At 46.7% G+C, this 13,683-nt stretch overlaps 1 protein-coding gene across 1 annotated transcript in view; it reads right to left on the reverse strand.

Annotated features, from left to right (window-relative positions):
• CHST7 (carbohydrate sulfotransferase 7) overlaps positions 1 to 13,683 on the reverse strand; it is a 28,569-nt gene that overhangs the window by 2,800 nt on the left and 12,086 nt on the right. The gene's annotated exons all lie outside the window — the stretch shown is intronic.

Here is a 13,683-nt window from a genome sequence, read left to right on the forward strand (position 1 = left end):
TGGACCTAGAACATGTACGTTTAATAAAATTCCTGTGGGATTTGCTGCTGGATCCTGTTCCTGGATGCTGTTCCCCACCTGCCTACCTGTGGCCCAATCCCTTCTGTCTGGCTGAGTTGCATCCTGCCTGCAGGGGTCCCGGGCCAGTCTCCATGGAGTTCCCACCTGCCTGCTCTATCTAGTGCCCCTGGTGATGGGCAGGCCCAAGACCACCCCCATGCCATTTTTCCCAAGCAAGGGCCAAACTGACAATCTGGAAAAAGCCAGGAAGTATCATATTCTTTGGAAAAGGAGAGCCAGAGGAGCAGTTACTCTGCCTAGTTTTTAAAACTGGTATGGTTCACTGAGCCTGCAAGTCTACACGTGTAAAGGAAAAGCTCTGTGCAAAGGGAGAAAAAGAACCAATACAATACATTTCCTGTTGTGACAGCCCTGTAGTATTAAAGAGGAGGGAAGCTGCTGGTCACATTCCAGTTCATATTACAGTTATTGTTTTTGGCCTTACACAGCTGTAGTATTTTTAAACAAGACCAGAAGTAGATTCTAAATGAATGGCTCAAGTTTCTTCGCACCTTTAAAGATTTCCAAGGCAAATGAGAGCTGCATGCTTGAAGTTCTGTTTAAGCATTAGCCAATTCAGTGTTACTGACTGGTTCAGTGTCAGTTGGTTTGTCCAGAAACAGTAAAGCCTGTAATTCTTTGGACAGTTAACCTACTACTCACTGGGACCAGTCCATCCTCCTTTAATAAAGGGACTTTTACAACCAAGAAAGGAAATACTGTAGTGCAAGTCTGAACACAAGACCCTCCTATCAGACTGACCGTTCCCACAAGAATTATACCGTGCCAGAACAAGTGTTTAATATACTTCTGCTAGCAGATCCAAGCATTTGGTGGAAAGCTTGGGTGATAAAAGTAGCAAGCTTTTGCAAGCTCTTACTTAGATGGCAGTACCTAATAATATAGTCGAAAACAGTTGCTCAGCAGGAATTTGCAGAAGAGGCCTCGTACCCCAACCACTGAAAAGTACCACTGACAATAATTTTGGAGTGTTGTGTCACTGCACATGACTTAACACGGGTACCTCTTCTCTAGATCTAGAAAGTTTCTCCTGTGTGCAGGAGGTACAAGAGACTGATCCTATCTCATAACACAGCGGGTTCCAGAAATTATTTAATCCAGATAACCGACTTGTACCTTGCTGCATCTCAAATGCCTTTTGACCGTAAGTAAACACTAAGTCCTTTACAACCAAAATTAAAGCACTTTCTCCTGGCAAGTCCAGACTAGACTAGAGGAAAGCTGTGGAAGGCGGAGGAAATGCAGATCATTCTGTGGACAATGGAAATCTAAAAAATGCACAGCTTAACTGTGACTACAGTTCATATCTAGCAGCACACAGGTGTGGAAATTCCATAATCAGTTTTTCTCCTGTTCCCCCTCTTCCCCTTTTGATGGAAAATAAATCCCTCATATTTTGTAAAGGTTTTATTGAAGAGTATGGCTGAGTTTATTGACTAGAATAGTTTGTGCTGCAGGAAAAGGTAGGAATTATTTTGTATTGCCAGTCCAAATTCTCAAAGAAGTTTGATTTTAATTCATTTCCCTCACCTCTCCCACCATGCAGCCAGAACAGTCTGAGTAACGATTAATTCCTTGCTGGACTAGTCTATAGTCTTCTCTTCTAAGTAAGAGTAAGAGATTTCTGCAATACGCTTGAAGTAACTATATAATAAAGGCATCTGTGTTCAGGGTTAGGATTGAAGACAAATTTTCTACAAGATTTAAACACTTTGTAAAACCTCAGATTTCATTACGATTATTGTGTAGTGTAATGCTTTGAGAAGGCGGGGATTTTTTTAATGCACTGTTTGTGTTCTGGGTTACGTATGAGTAAGATTTAAATAAAACTTAATGGAATCAATTTGTATTAAGATGTTATTAAAAAACAAATCTGGTCTGAATTTTGGCTTTGGCAGGATGAAGAGGGTATTTAAAAGCACTTTTTCACAAAAAAAAATCATACTGTAGTAGGAAAGAGCGGCATGCACACATAAAGGAGGGAAAAATACTCTGAATTCAGTTGGTCTAATAAAATATACCACATCTACCTGAAGAACCTTGTCTGCTGAAAACATTAAACTTTACATAGAAGTCAAAAGAAACCCTGGACAAGTTATCATGCTCTCACCTCTGAAATACACATTTTTTTTCCACAAACTTTCCACCTCTTTAGCACACCCTGTCCAAACTTAACAGCAAAGGAGGGACAGGACCCTGCAATTACCTACATACTCCTACCTCATTGTACATTATCTACCTTGTACTAGGAGGGCAAATATTGCTCTGCAACTTTAGTACTTCTATTGCCTGTATAGTTACTTTGGGTTTATATTTGGATTTGCAAACATCCTGCACTTGTGTCTCACTTTACTGTGCACAATCTAAACTGCATACAGGCTGACGCAGCAAGCAACCTCTATTATGTATGACCCATCAGCGATAAAACTGTCATTTTTAGAGAACAAGACTTTAGTTACAGCTCAACTTTCATTTCCTTATTTGTTTGTTTGTTTTTAATCAAGTTCAGGGGGGCAGTGCATACACCTTCAGGAAGCCTTAAACGCTCATACTAAATACTCTATACTAATGCTCGTAGGAACTTGTCCTCCTGCTAGCTAACACAAACCCAGACATAGTGGGACTCATTGAAACATGGTGGGATCCAACACACAACTGGGCGGTGAATATCAAGGGCTATAGGCTGTACAGGAGGGACAGAACAGGGAGGAAAGGCGGGGGTGTGGCGCTCTATGTCAAAGAACAATTCACATCCTCAGTGGGTCAGAGGAGGGGCAGACTGAAGTGCTCTGGGTCAGAATACAAGGCAGTCAAGGGGAAAGAGACTTAACAGTGGGGGTCTACTACAGACCTCCCAACCGGGGAGAAGAGCTAGACCGGGAATTCTCAGGTCAGCTCATGGAGGCGGTTAAGTCAAAGGACGTGGTCATCATGGGTGACCTAAACTATTCGGACATCTGCTGGGAAGAGCAGTCAGCCAGGTCTGACACCTCACGTAGGTTCTTAGCCACATTACAGGACCTCCATCTAACCCAGGAGGTGCACAGCCCCACCAGGGGAAATGCCTTATTAGACCTGGTCCTGGCCACAAGTGACAACCTGGTGAGGGGACTGCAGGTGCTCGATCACCTGGCCAAAAAGGGCCAGTGTGGTCCCCATTTTCAAAAAAGGGAGGAACGAGGACCCAGGAATTTATAGGCCTGTTAGTCTTACCTTGGTCCTGGGGAAGCTCCTTGAGAAAATTATCCAGGTGCACATCTGCAAGGGACCAGAGGGGAGATTATGCTTAGGGGCAACCAACACGGGTTCATTCGAGGCAGGTCCTGTCAGACCAACCTAGTGGCCTTTTATGACCAGGTCACAAAATCCTTGGATGCAGGAGTCCCGGTGGATATAGTCTTTCTGGACTTTAGGAAGGCCTTCGACACTCTCTCACCTCATTCTCGTTAAAAAATAAGACTGTGGTGTTGATGCTTACACAATCAGATGGGTCGCCAATTGGCTGGAGGGCTGCACTCAGAGAGTGGTGGTGGATGGGTCATTGTCCACCTGGAGGGATGTGGGCAGTGGGGTTCCCCAGGGCTCGGTCCTCAGGCCTACACTGTTCAACATCTTCATCAGCAACTTGGACGAGGGAGTGAAAAGAACCTTGTTGAAATTCACAGATGACACTAAGATGTGGGGAGAAGTGGGCACGCTGGAAGGGAGCGACAGGCTGCAAGTGAATCAGGTTATAGGGGTGGGCGGATGAGAATAAGATGGGATTCAATACTGACAAGTGCAAGGTGATGCACCTGGGGAGAAAGAACCAGCACCATACCTACAGGCTGGGGAACTCCCTTCTCATCAGCACAGAGGCAGAAAAAGATCTTGGAGTCATTATAGACTCCACGATAAACATGGGCCACCAATGTGGGGACGTGGTCAGGAAGGCTAACCGCACCTTGTCATGTGTCCACAGATGCATCACGAGCAGGTCCAAGGAGGTGATCCTCCCCCTCTATGCGGCACTGGTCAGGCCACAGCTGGAGTACTGCTTCCAGTTCTGGGCGCCGCACTTCAAGAGGGATGTGGACAACATGGAGAGGGTCCAGAGGAGGGCCACTTGCATGATTAGGGGGCAGCAGGGCAGGCCCTACAAAGAGAGGCTACAAGACCTGAACCTTTTCAGCCTCCACAAGAGAAGGCTGAGAGGGGATCTGGTGGCCGTCTATAAACTTAGCAGGGGAAACCAGAGGGGAATAGGTGAGACCTTGTTCCCCTGAGCACTACTGGGAGTAACAAGGAATAACGGCCATAAGTTGACGGAGAGTAGATTCAGGCTAGACGTCAGGAGGCGCTACTTTACTGTCAAGGCGGCTAGGATCTGGAATCAACTTCCAAGGGAAGTGGTGCTGGCTCCTACCCTGGGGGTCGTTAAAAGGAGACTAGATAGACACCTTGCCAGGGTCGTTTGACCCCAGCATCCTTTCCTGCCCATGGCAGGGGGTCAGACTTGATGATCTGCTCAGGTCCCTTCCAACCCTATCAACTATGAAACTATGAAAAACAACTTCAGGAAGGAAATCAACTGAAAGAACAGGGCAGCTAAAGGAAGTGCTTAGATAACATGAGCAAGTCATGTCAGCTTCATTACAGATGGAGCACTATCACATAACCAAAGCCTTAAACTTTTGGCACCATTTCTATATTGCCAGAAGATCTGGTGTGGATACAGTTACAGCGGCAAAAAACTTGCTGTGTTCAGAAACTGGTACAAGCCGCACCAGTGGGGGACTTTTACCGGTAAAACTGCATCTTCATAAAGAGAGTTTACAACTACAGCTGTACCACCAAACGCTTTCTTCTGTAGGCAAGGCCCAAGCTAAAGCTTCCTTCGGACAATAATCAGCTACCTGAAGTGGCCTCATGCTTGAATTAAATGGATATAGCAGCACGAGGCAAAGGCAACAGTTGGTTCAAATGTAAGTTAATCCAAAAGGAATGCCGAGCATCCTGGACCCCTGCCCAGTCCTTAAGCAAACAAGACTCCCTAAGATGCAGCCTGAGAATAATGCTTGAGAAAATTCAGAGGTTAATGTAAGAAATCTCTTAGGGCATAAAAATGCATTGTTGAAGTAACCCAACTCCACCCAAGAGAGACATCCAGTAGAGCCAGGTGTGTAGTTCCAGACCAAATCCACAGATACTATGTGCTAATCATATTTTGCAATAATTGTAGCACAGGCAAAGTTAAGGGTGCATGGCAGGGGTGGACAATTATTTGGGCTGGAGGACCACTTAGGGAGTTTTGGCAAGCTGTCATGGGCTGGGCTAGCACCCCCAAGCCCCCAGCCTGTAACAGCTCACTAAAACTCCCCAAGTGGCTCTACCCTGGACTGTTACCACCCAGCCAGCCTGAGGTCTCAATGGAGACCGGCTCAGGACCCATGAAGGCACGGTTCATTCAGCCGGGTGCATGGGATGGGGCCGCAGGCAGGTAGGAGGAGCATCCAGGAAGACAGGTGGGTGGGGCCAGGTCTGGGATCATGGGGAGTTGACAGCGTGGGGTCAGGGCCTGGAGCAGAGCCACGATCCGCTCCCCGCACACCCCTGCCCATGGAACCAGTGCCCGTTGCAGGGACGTGTGGACAGCGGATCGTGGCTGTGCCCTATCCCCCACCCTGTGCCGTCACTGCCTTGCAATCCCAGCCCCAGGCCCAGCCCTGCCCACCACGCTTCCGGATGTTGCTCCCTGCCCACCCACAGCCCCATCCCATCTGCCCAGCAGAGACTGCCCTACCTGCATGTCGGTCTCCATGGAGATCCCACCTGCCCACTGTGTCTGGCACCCCTGGTGGTGGGTACAGGGCAGATGGGCCGGGGTGCCCAGGCAATGGGGCCAGGTCTAGTGGTGGTGGCGACACTGGCAGTGGCAGCCAGAAGGAGCCACTGACACTGGGGCTGCTGGGAAGTGGAGTTCAGCCACCATGCCACTCCAGCCCCACTGCGCACCCAGGGGCTGCGCAACCAGTCACATGCCCCATGGCTTGGGTTGTTCCCCATGCAAGGGACCCAATGCAGACCACATAAAAGCCCTTGACAGGCCAGATCAGGTCCATGGGCTGTATTTTGCCCACTCCTGGTATACTGGCATTTTAGCCTCAATATAAGAGAGATTTAAACATGCTATGAATTTCCGCAGGTGCTTCTCATGTTATTTTTGTGGTAATTATCAACATCCCTGTAATCTTTCCATGCTTCACTTTATCTTGGAATTTCCTTGTTCACTGGAAGAGCTGTTAAGAAGCCAGAAGCTTGTTAAAAAGCTCAGGTTCTCTAGGAAATATTTTGCTTTTTCTGCATTCAGGAGTTCAGAACATCAAGAGAAGATAAAGAGAGTTTAGGTCAACTGATCACAAACACTTACATGAAAATGACTGTAGCTATTTAATTATAGATAGTTGAAGACTTCACTCCCACTTAAGATAGCTCTGTCCTCTGCTTGCTTGCTTTCCCCCATATCCCTGCCCTCAGAAAAGATTTTATCCTATATACAGCTCATGTACTGAGAAGGGGACTTTTGCCATTAGAGTCAAGTTTCCAGATCCACACCTCAGCCAAATGAGTGAACTGGGTTATGATTTCAGGAACATTCTGTTTCTAAATCCTTGTTCATTCAAGAGTGCTCCAACAACAGCCCCAAAAGTGTTTTGCTTCTTAGAGGTGGAACTTATCATGGTAGAATGTTTTAAAGAAGTTGGATGTAGATGTGATAGGACATGCTGAGAAAACTCCCAACAAACTTAACTTCTACGTTAAAATAAGCTGTTTGGCAAGTGTTATCTTACGGGCAATTCCTGATGAGCCTCTCTGGATAGGGATGGACATGAATATAAAGACAGTAGTAGCAGTAAACAACAACAGCCTTTAAACAAAAGCATCACCTGTTACAGAAAACCAAGAGCAACCCAATATCTATTTTTTATTACAGAATAACAAGTGACTTTATAGCTGCTGAAAGGTATCTGGGTAGCTGTTTGCTAACAGAAGAAGGTTAACTTCCTTGTTGTTAAGCAGCAGATTAATTCTGCTGTGTCAGTAATAAATACTGAATAGTATCTTTCGTCTCATCATAATGAAGTCAATGTTAAGCTTTTAGGAAAACTGATAAATACAAATATCTTACTTTAATTTTATACAGGATTTGTTTGAAGACTTAACTTCAAATTAATAAGTTTATAACCCAAAATGAAATTATTACTGTGAGGATTCTCCACTTACTACCAAGAGTGTAATAAGCATCTTTCATACATGAGCTTAAAACAATCCTAAACTATGTGCGTCTCTTTGGAATCGTTTTTCATCTGTGTTAAATTAAAAACACAGACCATTGTGAAAGCACCCAAGAGCAGCTTTTAGCAAGCAGATCAGTTTTGCAAACATGCCTCTCCACACAGGAACATGGGTTGTAAAAGCAGTTAAAATACTTATCTAGTTATTTAAGAAGTTGACATTAGGATCGTGATTAATTTAACTTAATAGTTGTAAGGGTTACATTTCATGAAACACCATATTGTAATGGTGAATATTAAGAGATGACTGAACTGAAATGCTCTGTCAAAATAAGAATGATAATATTTAATAAGTACCAGAATTACATTCTTCAATCTGATCAGATAAGTTTGAAAGTCTAATTCATGATCTGTTTCATTCACATTTCCCTTGGAAGCATAAATTTGCAGTGACTCTCTTCAACTCAGCTATTGCACATCAAATACATTGTATTTACTTGAATACAAGACAAGGTTTTCCCCCCAGACAGCATCATGAAAAAAGCCACATCTTACATTTTCTTAGAAGGAAACCTCTTCCTTTACATTGTCCATCATTAAACTGGCGCCAAAAGCTTCAGATGCTCTGTAATAAAAACCATCCATGAAATTATGACTATATAATACACAGGTGACATTGGGCAGGCATAAAGATAAGTTAATACAGCCCATTTGAATAACATATGTGGTACTGCACATTGCACTTATTCCCCCTCAGTGCCAGCTCTTTATCAAGTCATGGTGAGCCAAATTAAAGATGGTAAAAAGTCCTCATAGGTAGAAAGTAAACTTCATTTACCTACATGAAGTTTCTACCTATGAGGACTACTTCATTCCTACCTATGAGGACTTCTTACCATCTTTAATTTTCCCTGAGCCTGAGGAGGAGTGTGTGCCCAAAAGCTTGCAAAAAAAAGACTTTTTTTGCAATTTCTTAGTTGGTCTAATAACAGATATCATCTCTGAACCAAGAGTTCTAGAGTTTTGCATTTCCTTGTGTCTCAGACCATCACAGCTACCAAATATATCCATTAACCTAAGATATTTGACTGCAATAACCTGCTTATTCAGGGTACTTAGCTTCCTATAACTTGCCATGTGGAACAAAGAACTAAACAGATCTAATGGGTCACAGAAGCCAATCTACTAATTCATAAATATATCAAGCACCACTTTAGAAACAGTTGGGAGACTGTCCCCATACACAGAACCTCGATGCTCCAGTAATTAGAGGCTGTCTTCTAGTTTCTAGAGGAAATTTATTCAAGGCTAATTTATACCAGTTAGTTCTCTGTAACTGACCGGGGAAGAATGGAAGGTAATGAAGAGCGGGGAAGAGAAAGAGCTTTTATGTTACAGGCCAACACTGGCACAAGATGAATTGCTAAGCTCAACAAGGCAAGCTCTTTGACCCCCTCCCATAAAATAGGCTCTCCATTCCCCGGATCATCCTAGCAGAGCATCTCTGTACTTGTTCCAGTCTGAGTTAATTATTCTTGAACATGGACTAGAACTGCACATAGTATTCCAGAGGATACCTCCCCAGTGCCTTTTATAACAGGATGAAAACTTCCCTGTATCTGCTGGAAACACCTCTTAAAAAGCATCCTAGGATTGCATTTGCTTTTTTCAGAAATTGGTGCCATCAGCAGTATTATGACCAGTCCCAGTCAGAACACTGCTCTAACTGACTTCAACTGCAGCCTGACAGAGCTCAGCACTGCACTAAATTAGACCCCATGGCTGTAAACAGACATCTCATATGGGGCAGTCCTGACTGTCCCAGGGTTTTAACCCTAATTAGAACATGAACTGCATAGCCACTCAGACACGTAGCTCTCCCTTTGCCAGCACGTGACCACCGAGGGCACAAAGCCAGACAGACTAGTCCTCAGAATGGTTTGGCATTTCCTTGAATGACAGCAATGTACTTTCACATATATGCAGCATTGTCCCAGGAAAAGTGTTAGAGCATTTTATCTTGCATACTTCATGGGCATTTAAACCAGGCAGAGGGTTTGCACATCTTAGGATCCAGGAACAAAAGTGTTTCTCCTGGGAGAAACCTGACAGCTGTTTACATCCTGTGTTCACAAGTTGAGCTTCTAGAAACTGGGGAACAAAAAATTAATAACCACTTGTAAAAAACTGGATTTTAAAAGACTTGGCTAGCACTGCACAGAACCTGCATAAACAGGGATTGAACTCAGTTCTCCAAGGCAGTGCACCAGCATTTAGATACCCCTTCCTTTTCTCTCTTTGTTTTCCCCTGCTGGATTTGCAACCCAGCCTTCCTGAAGCACTGATCTTACCATCAGTCTCATTCACTACACAACCCTGATTCTCTTCCAAAACATATCATCCCCTGCACTGACTGTGTCCTGTGGAGGAAAAACAACTAATCATAGAATTAAAGTTGATCATAAGACATACGCACAAAGGGTCGAAGTCAGTGATTCCCAAGTTAGACTCAAGGTACTCCTCAGGAGACTCGCAACAACCTTGGAAAAATACCAGCTCTTAGTTCTCACTCATTTTTTGATTACAGAAAAATAAAGATTGATTCTTCTTTTGGAAAGAACTCCAAAAAACCACAGCATATCAGAACATTTTTAACACTATGAATTCCTATTTCATATCCCTGGGTTTATCATGTGAATCATGTTCGCACCACTAACTGTGCATGGGTGTGACACCACAGGGCACCATTAAAAGGATCTCAAGGCACCCCAGGATGCTGCAGCACTCTGGCTGAGAATCATTGATCTAAATTTAGTTTTTCTAAGACTTTTTCTTCACTATGTTAACATTTAACACCTTTTAAATGACATTTCCTAGGTTTTCAAAAGAGCACATTAAAAAAAAAAAAAAAGCTTATTGTAGTTTTCCATGATATTCACGTGGATCATTCATGAAACTGGACTCTTTAAATACATTGCACAGCTCTCTAGCATTTCAACTAGCTAGTAAATGATAGTAACAGTGGGTTGTCTTCCCCTAAGTGAACCAGCACTATAAGGCAGGGGGGGACACACACACTTTAGCCAGGCAACACAGAGCTTGCAGCATCAGGCAGCTTCCCTGCGCAGCCCCTCTGTGCTCCCAGCCCTGCTGCCCTCCCCTGGGCCCTCTGGAGTGCAGCATGTGTGACCCAGAAGCAACACAAAGAGGGGCCGCACAAGGAAGCTGCCTGCTGCTGCAAGCTCTGCACTACCTGGGTCACACTTCCCCTGTGTGTACAGGAGCAGTGTGGGCAGCACACAGGGCTGTGCCCCTCACTGCTGCCCCTGCCTGCAGGGGAAGTGTGGCCAGGGGAAGTGTGGCCAGGGCAGCAGGGAGCTTAGAGTGGCAAATAGCTTTCCGTGCCTCACGCTGTATCCTGCTGCACTGGGTTCCACATGCTGCTCTGCAGAAGCGGCGAGGGCAGCACAGCAGGGAGCATCACTGGCATCTGCTGCCTCCCCAGAGCCCGGAGCTGGGAGGCAGCAAGGGCCAGGACCGGGAGACAGCAGTTGCTTGCAGCCTCCTGGCCACAGCCAGCTCAGGTTCTGGGTAGCTGTTGATAGCCACAGAGCCCAGGCTGCTCCCAGCAGGCAGCTGGGAGGATTGCAGCAGGGCTTGCATCTTCCCAGCCGGCTGCTGGGAGCAGCCCAAGCTCCATGGCTATTAGCAGCTATCCAGAACCTGGGCCAGCTGCAAACAGCTGCTGCCTCCCTGCCCTGCCCTGCCCATTGGGGCTGGGGCAGGGAGGCAGCAGCTGTCTGCAGCCTCCCAGCTGCAGTCAGCCCAGGCTCTGGGTAGCTGCTACCAGCCACAGTGCCCAGACTGCTTGCAGCAGGGCTTGCAGCCTCCCAACCACCTGCTGGGAGCAGCTATCCAGAGCCAGGGCTGGCAGTGGTGCGCCAAGGAAAATGGCCTCCCATGCCATGCTCGGGACACGTGCCAGGGGGTGCTGACCCCTGATCTAAACTCTCTCTTCCAGGCTCCTCTTCTAATCTCTTTCTGCAGTTACTGGTTCCTCATTTCCCCCTGCAGGCTTCTAACCCAACATCAGTCTCTAGACTTTTTCCAACCTTCTCTCTTGACTCTTGCCCAGTATTTTTGTCTTGCCAATCTCAGTCACCAATCACTGCCCAGCTCTTTGTCACCCCTCACCTCTCCCACTTAGCTCCATTTCCCATCCTTCCCTAACCTGGCTTCTAGTTCCAGTCTCCCTGTCCAGCTAACCCCAGGTTTTTCTAGCTCCTCAATACAGCTCACTGTTCCTCTCCTAAAGCCAAATGTCCCTCATTCCCCTAATGTCCCTCCATGTCTGACAGTCCTGATGTCCTCCCCCCAACCAGTTCTGGTTTCTCAAGTTTCCAGTCAATTTCTCCATCCCTAGATCCAATTTTCAGTTTTGTGTCCCAATCTACTGCTTTCTCTCCCTTCTGAACCAACTTTTCGCTCTTTTGTATTTGAGTCAGAGAAATTAGCTGACAGAAGTTAAAACATGCTTAGTGAGGATGAAATCTTTTCAGATTTTACCCAATTAAAAATCAAGTGTTCCAACATGTGCAAATGGCTATTTTTGAGACACTTATACCTTGGCAAAATTTGAGTGGATTTTCATGGGGACAGTCTCACCAACCCCAACATAGTGGGGCTCACTGAAACGTGGGGGGACCCAACACACAGCTGGGCAGTGAATATCAAGGACTATAGGCTGTACAGAAGGGACAGGAGAGGGAGGAAAGGCTGGGGTGTGGTGCTCTACATTAAGGAGGAATACACATCCTCACCAGGTAGCACAGGGGGAGAGGAGGAGCACACCGAAGTGCTCTGGGTCAGAATACAAGGCAGTCGAGGGGAAAGAGACTTAACGGTAGGGGTCTACTACAGACCACCCAACCAAGGGGAAGAGCTAGACCAGGAATTCTTAAGTCAGCTCATGGAGGTAGTTCGGTCAAAGGACATGATCATCATGGGTGACTTGAACTTTCCAGACATCTGCTGGGAAGAGCAGTCAGCCAGGTCTGAACGCTCAAGTAGGTTCCTTGCCAGAATGCAGAACCTCCATCTAACCCAGGAGGTGCACAGCCCCACCAGGGGAGACGCCTTGTTGGACCTGGTGCTGGCCATGGGTGATGACCTGGTGAGGGGGCTGTGGGAGCTCGACCACCTGGGCGACAGGGATCATCGCCTGCTGGAATTCACCATCCAGCACAAGGTGGCAAAGGCCTGCAGCAAGGCAGCAGCCCTAGATTTCAGGAGGGTGGACTTCAATGAGGTAAGGGGAATAGTCAGGGAAGCACTGAGGTCCCAGAGGTGACAGGAGCCAGGTGTCCAAGAAGAGTGGTTGCTCCTTAAGGAGACGATCCTCCAAGCCCAATGGGAGGTAATCCCAACACGGATCAAAGGGAACAGGAGGGCGCAATAGCCCCCATGGCTCACCAAAAGCATCCGGGAATGTCTCCTAGCTAAAAGGGAGGCGTACACCCAATGGAAAGGAGGGGCCATCGCCAGGGAGAATTATACTGCGGTTGCTCGGGGATGCAGGGGGACAGTCAGGAAGGCCAAGGCGGAGATGGGACTGGGACTAGCTTCCCGGATCAAGAACAACAAGAAGCCCTTTTTGAAATACAGAGGGGGGCAAAAAGAAGGTTCTGGGTAACGTGGGGTCCCTGCAAGACATGCTAGGAAATCTGGTCATCACACCAGATGACAAAGCTACTATTTAAGGACTTCTTTGCCTCCATTTTCCTGAGCAGGGACCGGAACAGCCACCCCTCCTCTGGGCTCCCCTTAGATCCCAGGGGAGGTGCACCTAGGCCAAGGGTCAGGGAGGAACGAGTCAGGGAACTTCTGGAAGAACTGGACGCATTTAAATCAGCTGGTCCGGATGATCTCCACCCCAGAGTACTGAGGGAATTAGCTGAGGTCATTGCGGGACACCTGGCACAGCTTTACGAGCACTCATGGTGCTCCGGCGTGCTGCCAGGGGACTGGAAGAGGGCCAGTGTGGTTCCCATCTTCAAAAAGGGGAGGAAGGAAGACCCAGGAAACTATAGGCCAGTTAGTCTTATCCCAATCCTGGGTAAGCTTTTTGAGGAAGTTATCCTGGCACATGTCCACGAGGGGCCAGCAGGGGAGATTATGCTTAGGGGCAACCAACATGGGTTCATTAGAGGCAGGTCCTGTCAGAGCAACCTGGCAGCCTTCTACGACTGGGTCACCAAATCCTTAGATGCAGGGGTAGCAGTGGATATAGTCTTTCTGGACTTTCGGAAGGCCTTCAACACTGTCTCTC

This window comes from Crocodylus porosus, unplaced genomic scaffold (assembly GCF_001723895.1).
Source record: "Crocodylus porosus isolate Cpor-Errol unplaced genomic scaffold, CroPor_comp1, whole genome shotgun sequence".
Classification (NCBI taxonomy): Eukaryota; Metazoa; Chordata; order Crocodylia; family Crocodylidae; genus Crocodylus; species Crocodylus porosus.